At 41.5% G+C, this 12,785-nt stretch overlaps 1 pseudogene; it reads left to right on the forward strand.

Annotated features, from left to right (window-relative positions):
• The first annotated feature begins 466 nt into the window (after positions 1-466).
• Positions 467-1,046, forward strand: LOC110586083 (annotated as a pseudogene).
• The last annotated feature ends 11,739 nt before the right edge of the window (positions 1,047-12,785 follow it).

Here is a 12,785-nt window from a genome sequence, read left to right on the forward strand (position 1 = left end):
TCCTGCGGAGCAGGGAGCCCGATGCGGGGCTCGATCCCAGGACCCTGAGATCATGACCTGAGCTGAAGGCAGACACTTAATGACTGAGCCACTCAGGTGCCCCAAAATTTGACTATTTGTAATAGACAATTTTTAAAACAAGAATTTCATTGTTCTAGATTTTACAAGTCAGTCTCATCTCCACATATTAAATAATAAAGATTCTTATAACCAACCCTACCCATGTTAGTAAATTATGGAATTAGATTTTAGTGAGAGGTTAGGAAGAAATTATTAGAAAACCAAACATATATTCTAAATATTAATGAGGATTGTTTCCAAAAAATACTTATTGAGTACTTGAATAAAACCAGGCACTAGAACTCACAGGAAATCAGAGTTACATTGTAACTGAAAGATAATCCAGTTTAATTACCTACCTGTGCAACCTATTTCATGTTTTTACAGATCTATTATTTAAGACTTCATGTTTACTTTTGGCTTTTGGCTCGGGGAGGCAAAGGTGCAACTTTCTTCGGTCGTCCCGAATCTGGGTTCATCCGACACCAGCCACCTCCGCTGGTTCGACCCCAACGAGATCAAAGTGGTGTACCTGAGATGCACCGGTGGCGGAGTCGGTGCCACGTCTGCCCTGGCCCCGAAGATCGGCCCGCTGGCTCTGTCTCCAAAAAAAGGCTGGTGATGACATCGCCAAGGCAACCGGTGATTGGAAGGGTCTAAGGATTACGGTGAAACTGACCATTCAGAACAGACAGGCCCAGATTGAAGTGGTACCTTCTGCCTCTGCCCTGATTATCAAAGCCCTCAAGGAACCACCAAGAGACAGAAAGAAGCAGAAAAACATTAAGCACAGTGGAAATACCACTTTTGATGAGATTGTCAATATTGCCCAACAGATGCAACACCGATATTTAGCCAGAGAACTCTCTGGAACAATTAAAGAAATCCTGGGGACTGCCCAGTCTGTGGGCTGCAATGTTGATGGCCACCACCCTCATGACATCATAGATGACATCAACAGTCATCTGGAATGCCCAGCTAGTTAACTACAAAGGAAAATGTTTCAATAAAGGATCATTTGACAACCAAAAAAAAAAAAAAAGACTTCATGTTTAATATTCCATTGTATATATATATACCACATCTTCTTTATCCATTCATCTGTTGATGGACATCTTGGCTCTTTCCATAGTTTGACTATTGTGGACAGTGCTGCTATAAACATTGGGGTGCACATACTCCTTCGGATCCCTACATTTGTATCTTTGGGGTAAATACCCAGTAGTGCAATTGCTGGGTCGCAGGGTAGCTCTATTTGCAACTTTTTGAGGAACCTCCAAAAACGGAATTTGCCATTTGCAACGACGTGGATGGAACTAGAGGGTATTATGCTAAGCGAATTAAGTCAATCAGAGAAAGACATGTATCATATGATCTCACTGATATGAGGAATTCTTAATCTCAGGAAACAAACTGAGGGTTGCTGGAGTGGTGAGGGGGTGGAAGGGATGGGGTGGCTGGGTGATAGACATTGGGGAGGGTATGTGCTATGGTGAGCGCTGTGAATTGTGTAAGACTGTTGAATCACAGACCTGTACCTCTGAAACAAATACATTATATGTTAAAAAAGAAGAAGAAGAAGAAGAAGAAGAAAAGAAGAAGGAGAAGGAGAAGAAGAAAATAGGAAGGAAAAATGAAGGGGGGAAAATCAGAGGGCGAGACGAACCATGAGAAACAATGGACTCTGAGAAACAAACTGAGGGTTCTAGAGGGGAGGGGGGTGGGGGATGGGTTAGCCTGATGATGTGTATTAAAGAGGGCACATATTGAATGGAGCACTGGGTGTTATATGCAAACAATGAATCATGGAACACTACATCAAAAACTAATGATGTATGTATGGTGATTAACATAACAAAATTAAATTAAAAAAAAAGACTTCATGTTTATATTGAATATCTCACCTTCTCATCAGTGAAGCTATAAAGTTAACTGAACTGGCAAACAAAATGTTATTCTTTCTTCCTCCTTTCAAAAGCTTGTCCTGAGAAGCTCTTCCAGAATGGTAGAGTAAAAACCACCAATAGGGTGCTTTTCCATAAAAGCAGTGAGAACACTAGCAAAAATGGCCAAAATCAACTTTTTTCAAACTATGGATGTTAACCACAGGCTTGCAACACTCTGAGAAGTTTATTTTAGAAAGACTTTTGGTAAGAACAATGAGCTTTGTGGCTTTTTTAAAAGTTTTTATTTAAATTCCCAGTTAACATACAGTGTTAAAATTAATTTCAGGTGTACAATATAGTGATTCAACACTTCCATACAACAGCCAGTGCTCATCACAAGAAGTGCCTTCCTTCATCCCCATCACCTATTTTCCCACATCCCCCCCACCCACCTCCTCTCTGGTAACCATCAGTTTGTTTTCTACAGTTAAGAGCCTGTTTCTTGGTTTGCCTCCCTCTCTCTCTATTTTCCTCCTTTTGCTCATTTGTTTTGTTTCTTGAAGTCCACATATGAGTGAAATCAAATGGCATTTGTCTTTCCTGACTGACTTATTTTATGAAGCATAGTACTCTCTTGCTCCATCCACGTTGCTGCAAATAGCAAGATTTCATTCTTTTTTATGACTAATATTCCACTGTATGTATATATATATATACATACCACATATTCTTTATCCATTCATCAGTCGAAGGACACTTGGGCTATTTCCATATCTTGGCTATTATAGATAATGCTGCTATAAACATCAAGGTTCATGGATCCCTTTGAATTCGTATTTTTGTATTCTTTGGTTAAATACCTTACTAGGTACTTAGTAGAGCAATTGCTGGATCACAGGGTAGTTCTATTTTTAACATTTTGAGGAACCTCCATACTGTTTTCCAGAGTGGCTGCACCAGTTTGCATTTCCACCAGCAGTGCAAGAGGGTTCCCGTTTCTCTGCATCCTCACCAACACCTGTTGTTTCTTGTGTCATTGGTTTTAGCCATTCTGACAGGTGTAAGGTGATATCTCATTGTAGTTTTGGTTTGCATTTCCCTGATGATGCATGATGTTGAGGATCTTTTCATGTGTCTGCTGGCCATCTGTATATCTTCTTTGGAAAAATGTCTATTCATGTCTCCTGCCCATTTTTAAATTAGATTATTCATTTTTTGGGTGTTGAGTTTTATAAGTTCTTTATATAGTTTGGATACTAACTCTTTATCAGATATGTCATTTGCAAATATCTTCTCCCATTCAGTAGGTTGCGTTTTAGTTTTGTTGATTGCTTCTTCACTGTGCAGAAGCTTTTTATTTTGATGTAGTCCCAATAGTTTATTTTTGCTTTTGTTTCCCTTGCCTCAGGAGACATATCTAGAAAGAAGTTGCTATGGCCCATGTCAAGGAAATTACTGCCTGTGTTCTTTTCTAGGATTTTTATGGTTTCAGGTCTCCCATTTAGATCTTTAATCCATATTGAATTTCTTTTTGTGTATGGTGTAAGAAAGTGGTCCAGTTTCATTCTTTTGCATGTGGCTGTCCAGTTTTCCCAACACTATTTGTTGAAGAGACAGTCTTTTTCCCATTGGATATTCTTTCCTGCTTGGTCGAAGCCTAATTGACCATATAGTTGTGGGTTCATTTCTGGGTTTTCTATTCTGTTCTGTTGATCTATGTGTCTATTTTTGTGCCAGTACCATACTGTTTTGATTACTATGTGTTTTTAATAGGACTTGAAGTCCAGAATTTTGATGTGTCCAACTTTGCTTTTCTTTTTCCAAGTTTCATTGGCTATTTGGGGGGTCTTTTGTGGTTCCATACAAATTATAGGACTGTTTGTTCTAGTTCTGTGAAAAATGCTACTAAAATGCATTAAAAGTGTAGATTGCTTTGGGTAGTATAGACATTTTAACAACATTTGTTCTTCTGACCCATGAGCATGGAATGTCTTTCAATTTCTTTATGTCATCTTCAATTTCTTTCATGAGTGTTGTATAATTTTCAGAGTGCAGGTTTTTCACCCCTTTGGTTAGGTTTATTCCAAAGTATCTTCTTGTTTTTAGTGCGATTGTAAATGGGTTTGATACCTTAATTTCACTTTCTGCTGCTTCCTTATTGGTGTATAGAAATGCAACAGATTTCTGTACATTGATTTTTTATCTTCTGACTTTGCTGAATTTGTTTATTAGTTCTAGCAGTCTTTTGGTGGAATCTTTTGGGTTTTCTATATATAGTATCATGTCATCTGCAAATATTGAAAGTTTTACTTCTTTGCCGATTTGGATGACCTTTATTTCTTTTTATAGTCCGATTGCTGTGGCTAGGACTTCCAGTACTATGTTAAATAACAGTGGTGAGAGTGGACATCCCTGTATTCCTGACTATAGAGGAAAAGTTCTCAGTTTTTCTCCATTTAAAGATAATATTAGCTGTGGGTTTTTCATATATGGCCTTTAGTATGTTGCATGTTCCCTCTAAACTTACTTTGTTGAGTGTTTTTATCATGAATGGATACTGTACTTTGTCAAATGCTTTTTCTGTATCTATTGACAGGATCATGTGGTTCTTATCCTTTTTTTTTTTATTAATGTGGTATATCACGTTAATATCACCCTTGCTACCCAGGGATAAATCCCACTTGATCATGATGGATGGTTTATTAAAAATGTATTGTTAGATTTGGTTTGCTAGTATTTTAGTGAGAATTTTTGCATCTGTGTACATCAGAAATATTGGCCTGCAGTTCTCTTTTGTAAGGGTGTCTTCATCTGGTTTTGGTATCAGGGTAATAGTTGGCCTTATAGAATGTATTTGGAAGTTTTCCTTCCACTTCTATTTTTTGGAATAGTTTGAGAAGAATAGATATTAACTCTTCTTTAAATGTTTGGTAGAATTTACTTGTGAAGCCATCTGGTCCTGGACTTCTGTTTGTTGGGAGTTTTTGATTACTGATTCAATTTCTTTTCTGGTTATTGGTCTGTTCAAGTTTTCTATTTCTTCCTATTTCAGTTTTGGTAATTTTTTTCCTTTTTAATTTTTTTTTTTTTTTGAGAGAGAAAGAGCATGAGTGGCAGGGGAGGCAGAAGGAGAGAAAGAATCTTAAACAGGCTCCATGCCCAGTGTGAAGTCCAAAAAGGGGGCTGGAGCTCATGACCCTGAGATCATGACCTGAGCTGGAACCAAGAGTTGGATGCTTAACCGACTGAGCCACCCAAGTGCCCCTCAGTTGTGGTAATCTATATGTTTCTAGGAATGTATCCATTTCTTCCAGATTGCCCAGTTTGTTGGCATATAGTTTTTCATAATATTCTCTTATACTTGCATTTCTATGGCATTGGTTGTGATCTCTCCTCTTTCATTCATGATTTTATTTATTTGAGTCCTTTCTCTGCTTTTTGGTAAGTCTGGCTATAGATCTATCATTTTTGTTATTTTTTTTTTTCAAAGAGCCAGCTCCTAGTTTCATTGATCTGTTCTGTTTTCTTTAGTTTTTGTATCATTTATTTCTGCTCTAATCTTTATTATTTCCTTCCTTCTTCTGGCTTTAGGCTTCATTTTTCTTCTTTTTCTAGCTCCTGTAGATATAAGGTTAGGTTATTTATATGAAATTTTTCTTGCTTCTTGAAGTAGGCTTCTATTACCATATACTTCCCTCTTACTTCCAAAGGTTTTCATTTTCATTTGTTTCCATGTATTTTTAAATTTCCCCCTTGATTTCCTGGTTGACCCATTCATTGTCTAGTAGCATGTTGTTTAACCTCTGTGTATATGTGGTCTTTCCACATTTTTTCTTAGCTTAACTTCTAGTTTCATAGCATTGTGGTCAGAAAAGTTGTATGCTATGACTTCAATCTTTTTGTATTTGTTGAGGCCTGTTTTGGGACCTAATATGTGATCTATTTTGGAGAATGTTCCATGTGCACTTGAAAAGAATGTGTATTCTGCTGTTTTAGGATGGAAAGTTCTGAATATATCTGTTAAGTCTATCTGGTCCACTGTGTCATTCAAAGCCATTGTTTCCTTGTTTATGTTCTGTTTAGATGATATGTCCATTGATATAAGTGGGGTGTTAAAGTCCCCTCAGTTGTGTTATGTTTGTTATTGTTTTATATATTTGGGTGCTCCCATGTTGGGTGCATAAATATTTACAAATGTTATATCTTCTTGTTGGATTGTCCCCTTTATGATTATATAGTGCCCTTTTTTTGTCTCTTGTTACCATCTTTGTTTTAAAGTCTAGTTTGTCTGATATAAGCATTGTTACTCACGCTTCCTTTTGACATCCATTTGCATGGTAAATATCCTCCATCCCCTCACTTTCAATCTGTAGGTGTCTGTAGGTCTAAAATAAGTCTCTTGGAGACAGCATATAGATGGGTCTTTTTTTTTTTATCCACCCTATCTTTTGATTGGAGTGTTTAGCCCATTACATTCAAAGTAATTATTGATAGATACGTATTTATTGCCATTTTATTACTTGTTATAGCATTGTTTCTGGAGATTTTCTCTGATCCTTTTTTGTCTTTGTCACTTTTGGTCTCTCCTTTCCACTTAAGGAGTCCCTTTTTAATATTTCTCGCAGGGCTGGTTTAGTGGTCATGAGCTCCTTTAGCTTTTGCCTGTCTGAGAAACTCTTTATCTCTCCTTCAATATATTCTGAATGATCGCCTTGTCGGATAGAATATTCTTGCTGTAGACTTTTCCCATTCAGCCCTTTGAATATATCATGCCACACACTTCTGGCTTGTCAAGTTTCTGTTGAGAAATCTCCAACTAACCTTATGGGTTTTTGACATATCCAAGAAGATAAATGAATTCCAAGTAAGACCAACTCAAATAGAACCATATTTGCACAAAGTGTAGTAAAACTGTTGAAAACCAAAGACAAAAAAGCATATTAGAATCAGTAATAGAACCTTTGCAACTCCTAAAAACTCTTGTTTTCCATACTTTGTGGCATCCACCACACACCTTGTTCTATTGCCTATCTCAAGGTTTTAGCCAAAATCCTGAGAAATTTGTTGGCACCATTGGGGTTCAAATGGGAAATAAGAAAATTTAATAAAAAATTCAATAAGTTTTATTGTAAAGAGGTTTGTACAAGGAATAAAGAAACCACCAGGCTAGTTCAAAAACTGAGGAGGCATTTGGATTGTCAGCATCCCTAATCCGCAGGAAGAAAGGGAGAAGGATGTTGCTGGACATGCAAAGCGTGTTTGGTGGAGATTTTTTATGGGGGCAGAGCTAGCCTGAGGCCATGTTTTAAAGAAGGAACCTGGAGACTACAGACTAGGACCTCACACTACTCCATCCTACTCATCTGCAGAAGCTTCCCATTGGCCATGCTCAAATAGAGCCCAGAGGCTTTGGGGCCATATATCATATGAATCCATATAACATAGGGGTCAGATAGCAGGTAGAAAAGGGTGGAGAATTGATCTGGAAGGGGTAAATGGAAGAAAACCAGCACACTCCACCCCTTTTATCTCTCAGCATCCATTCTCCCTCTCCTGGGTAGAAGCTTTACATTCGCAGCAAGGGGGTACAAAAATTCCCATTACAGCCTTATCCTTGGGAGGTGATAGCAATTCAATCATACTACCACCAACAACCATGAAATAGCCACTGCCAGGGCTCTTTCTAGTGGGGGCCAAGGGAGATCATTGACATGACGAAGCAATATGAAGTAGGCGCCACAATCCCCACTTCTGTAACTAAGAAGGTCGGTCGTCACAGCTGCATCTCCACACTTATATTCCCTGTTCTCTCACTTCTGCTGGTGTCTCAACTGGAGGGGCTTCCTGACCTGGTGGCCCTCATTCTTGCAAGATCTCAATCCTCGGTCGTTTTGTCTTTATTGTGTTTCCCGTTCAACGAGGCTATTGAGCAGGGGAATAATTAAGATCTTCCAATGAATCCAGATTTTCAAATTTCGTTTTTCTTGCCCCGGGCATTGTGTAGTTACAACTTAAACTCCCCCTTGTGATCAAAATAAATCACCGCAGTCAGTACAGTGACCTTTTTCTCTGCCTGTTGGGGATAGGCAATGGAGACATTTTGCTATCCTGCTCCTACTCCTCTTCTCCTCTCTTCCTCTGACCACCGGCATCATAGGCTGATAGGGGATGAAGCTGTCCTTTTACGCCATAAGAGAATTTTCTGATATGTGTCCCCCAGGTTCCATTACAAATGAAAGATGAAGGAATCTGGAAAACCCTTTCTCAAAATAAATTCCCTGGTTGGTGAGGGGATGTTATGTTCCATGATCTGTTTAAAAATATCAGACCAGGGGTGCCTGGTTGGCTCATTCAATAAGGCATGTGACTCTTGATCTTGGGGTTGTGAGTTCAAGCCCCATGTTGGGCAGAGAGCTTACTTAAAATAAATAAATAAATAAATAAATAAATAAATAAATAAATAAATAAATAAAATGTCAGACCATGCATGTGATTATTTAGTTTAGTTTTCCTTTTTTCCATACCAAATCTTGCTTTATTCCTAGATAGGGCAGTACCCAGGGTATAAAGGGTCAGGTTGATTTCTGCAGGAGGCAGAAGAGAAAAATCACGTAAAAGACCAAATAGACCTTTCCTTGGTTCCAAGTCCTCCACTCTGAGAGCCTCCAGTAATGTTTCACTGTTCCAAGCCTCAGAAGTCTTCTCCAATGAGTCCTGAATCCCCCAACCATGTTCCCATGTTCCCTATCTGCAGTGACTTTGCAATAATGTATCCAACTGTGGTAAAGAAGCAAAAATATTTTGGGTTTTCTTGTAGTAGGTAGCCAGGAGTGAAATGTTCTGTCTCTAAAACGATGAACAAAACAAAGTTTCTATTCTAGGGCTGTTGAGGATTGGCCAACTAGCCGCAGGCACCCGCTGCCCTGAAACCCCAGGCAGGGTCTAATGCCAGACCCAGTGGCTCTCCGTCACACCCAGCTGCCCTTCTGGTTCAAGAGAGGAACAAGTTGCTACATCTCAGTGGTTTGATCCAGCTGCAATTCAAACTACTCCTGTCAAAACCAAACAACCAACCAACCACAGAGTTCTCCTCTCTAAGTTCTATTTCTGCACTTCTGGAAACTCCTCCTTAAAAGGGCTCATCTTGCAAATATATTTGCAAGAAAAGATTAGTCTTAAATTCACTCCTAATTCAGATTAGTACTATAACTGGTTCTCAGTACAATCTCATTTCCACACTAGGCCCTGGTTCAAATCGATTATAATCTCATGGAATCCCATCAGTTCTGAGGATAAACTTCTCATTTATATGCTCAGTTTTGGGGGCGCCTGGGTGGCTCAGTCGGTTAAGCATCTGCCTTTGGCTCAGGTCATGATCCCAGAGTCCCGGGATCGAGCCCCACATCGGGCTCCCCGCTCCGCGGGGAGTCTGCTTCTCCCTCTCCCTCTGTCTGCCACTCTGCTTACTTGTGCTCTCTCTCTCTATCTCTGTGAAATAAATAAATAAAAATCTTTAAAAAAATAAATAAAATCTTTAAATAAATAAAATAGTATGCTCAGTTTTACAAGGAACTCCTTATTCATCCTCTTGTTTCAAACTTCGATGAGAAGCTCAGGCACATAAAAACGAGGCCCACGATTGGCTGCAAAATTCTGAGCTGAAGTTTTGGATCTACTACTCTGCTTTGGAAGGCTACCATTTTAAACAGTGGATTTCTACATTGTTGCCTATGTATGAAGAGAGATAGCAAGAGTTGTAAATTTTATTATATCCCCAAATGAATCAGGAGTCAGAAAGGTGGTTGTGTTAGTCTTGGCATATGGGAGTGGGGTGGCAGAGTGGGTTGCTCATCACAAATACATAAATTTTGTGAAACAATGCAATAGTTTCCCGTGTCATACCTCTATCTGCTACATTAAAAATGCCCCAAGAAGTTTCACATAATGGAAAAGAAATTCATGTAACGGTACATTCAGGTAAGTAGATAACGCATGTTATCTAAATGATAAGAGACTTAAGATGTTAAATGGCCCCTATGCAGATGGAGGGAGAAGGCAGCGAATCCAGGACGAACAGGTAGTTGAGGTAACAGCAGCCTTCACAGCTGGTTAGAGATAAAGGATCTTAGCCAGTTCTACCCGTCCCCCCATCAAGATTGGGTGGGAAGAGTGATGTCTTTGGATGCCAAAGCAAAGGCAAGGCCAGTAAGAAAGGGTGAAAAAAGGAGAGGCAGAGAGATTGTCAGAGGGAGCACGGGCATACATGGATGAGACGCTGGGAGGGCAAGCAATAGAAATCTTGATGGCGATTTATGGGCAGTAACCAGGAGCCTCCAGATTAGGGGGCGACATCTTCCCCTCCCTCCCTGTGCGACTGAAGCTCTCTATTACCCTCTTGCTGAGGTCCTGGATCTAGTCACTAACTGTAGTATGCATGACAGAATTTTTGACCTTCCTATCTAACAGAGGGTGATGTGTGAGTTCACGTGATCTGGGGCCTTTAGGAAATAATTGAGTCGTTGATAAAGTTCCCATTGCAATATGTTAAAGCTTGGGAAGTTTTTCCTGAGCCAGACATGTGCAGAATATAGATTGTCTCCCCCAAATCCTGATACTCCCTGTAGGCTATTATATCCCCTTCCCTTCCCTTTCCCCCCCAACTACTTCCTCTTCCCCTCCCCCAGCAACCTAGGGAAGATGACCTATTCCCAGAAGTTTGGAACATCTAGAAGGGCTCCTGTAGATGGCCAGCAAAGCTCCGAGAGTTGGTGACTGTAGCAATGAAGCAGAGACACAAAGAGAACTTCTCTAGTCATTTAACACGAGCTTCTTGAGATGTCTCTGCATTCCCTGGATGTTTCCCCAGACCGTGGCCACCCAGAATTATAGAGTAAGGACCAGTCTCATCCAGGCTCAGTGTCAGAGCTCAGTGAACATCTGCGCTATTTACCCACTGAGGAAAATCAGACTCTGCCCTGAACCTGAGTCTCCACATTCAAAGTCTATTCTGGAAGAAACAGTTCTTGCGCCCTCTTCAACACACAAGCCAAATCTAAGCTTTAGTGGCAGTTAACCTTTATCAAGACACTCCTGCCACTGCCCTCGCTGTCAGGTTGTTCCTCATCCCACACCAGAGGGGCACCTGCAGGTCCGAGCCCACTGTTCTAGGGGCAGATGATTTTCTCGAGACTGGCTCCTGCGGGTTGACGTTTCCGACATCTACCCTGGCTCAGAGGTCTGGGCTACTATGGAGAGCTAGAAATACCAAGTGTTTCATGTTCTTTGTTCTTATCTCAGCCCTATCAAGCAGCTTTCTATACTGGTAGCCCTGGTGAGCACCCACCTGGCTCTCTCATAGCCTGGGAAAAATAGAGAAAATGGATCCCACATTGTTATGTTTGAGGTGTCAGTCCCCATTCTTCCCAATGCACTTTCAGAGCAAATTCAAATGAAGTTAAAGTGGATGTTCTCCCTCTCTTGGCCCTCACACTTGGGTATTCTTGGGTAGACAAGAACATGCAGAAGTGACGGCTAGGGGGCAGTATAACTTTCAGTCCCTCTTCTTCAGCTTGACTTGTCAAAGTCCCAGCAGCCTGAAGAGGGAAGCACATCTACTATGACCTCAGTCCTGGAAATTGGTCCAGAACTGCTCTCTGGGGGTGGCTGACAGGAGCCTCCCATCCTGTACTCATCACTCCGAAATGTGGTGGGCAGCGGCCAGAGCAAGGGGCTGGAAGGCAGTAGGCTGGGGCAGTGGAACAGGGCTTTGGGGAATGGCCTCAGGACAAAGCCCTCTCTGCCTTGGAGACTGAGATCCTGCTGACTCCATCTAGGAAGAGCCTCAGGAAAGGGGTTCACGCAGAAAGCTTAGGAGGAGTCCCAGTGAAGAAGTCCATCGTTACTCCTGGCCTCCCCACAATCGATCCCCTGTCAACCATGTTAAGTGAGTTAAGGTCCTAAGCAGCACATGTGGTAGGAGCTGAACCAACGAGAAGGGGTGACCAAAAATCCATGTCTGAGCCCGAATTCCTGTTCCTCGCTTCTGTCACGGGTCAGACATGATCCCTGACCTCACAGCTGAGAGGACCCGGTTCAGGATCTCCCTCTGCCTTGACATTGTCACGAAATTTCAGTTCAGTCCTGTCTCTTAGGCAGAAAAGAAAGACATGGGGCTCTGTGGCTTCTATGCCCAACTCATTCACCCGTTTGGGAAAATGGTATCTTCCAGGCTGCCCACGGCTAGAAAGTCTGGAGGACAGTGAAAGGGGGAAGCGGGGCTGGGTCAGGAGGCTGATTTGGGTTGAGTATGGGGGAGAGGGGCAAGGGTTTCTGGGGTGAGACCCAGGCATGCAGGGCAGTTTTGTGGCGCGGGTCCAGCCGCTAGGGGGAGCGTGGGTCTGAGGCAGGCCTAGGTGGACTGCAGGCCAGGAGAGCTAGTCAGCCAGACCCCATGTCCCCTGCAGGCCTGGGAGTGAGGCAGGTTTGCTGTCATGCGCAGAAGAAATGGTCACAGGAGAAGAAATGGGACTGGACATCCATCACACACTTCCTTCTTCCTGCCTGTGTGGGAGCTGGGAGGGAGCCCTGTCATAGAGCAAGTCTCCCTCTTCTCATGAACTCACCTGGGATCAGATGATCCCACTCGGGTGGGCTCCCTGCTGAGCAGGGCCAGGGGAAGTGCTGGTTGGAGGTTGGCAGAACCCGTGGAAGAGGATATTGCTGAATGTGGAGAACTTTCTTTGGGTTCAGCGGGGGCGGGGTGGGGAGGTGGGTACTGTTTTTCTTTTATTTATTTATTTATTTATTTATTTATTTATTTATTTATTTATTTATTTATTT

This window comes from Neomonachus schauinslandi, chromosome 11, assembly GCF_002201575.2.
Source record: "Neomonachus schauinslandi chromosome 11, ASM220157v2, whole genome shotgun sequence".
NCBI lineage: Eukaryota > Metazoa > Chordata > Mammalia > Carnivora > Phocidae > Neomonachus > Neomonachus schauinslandi.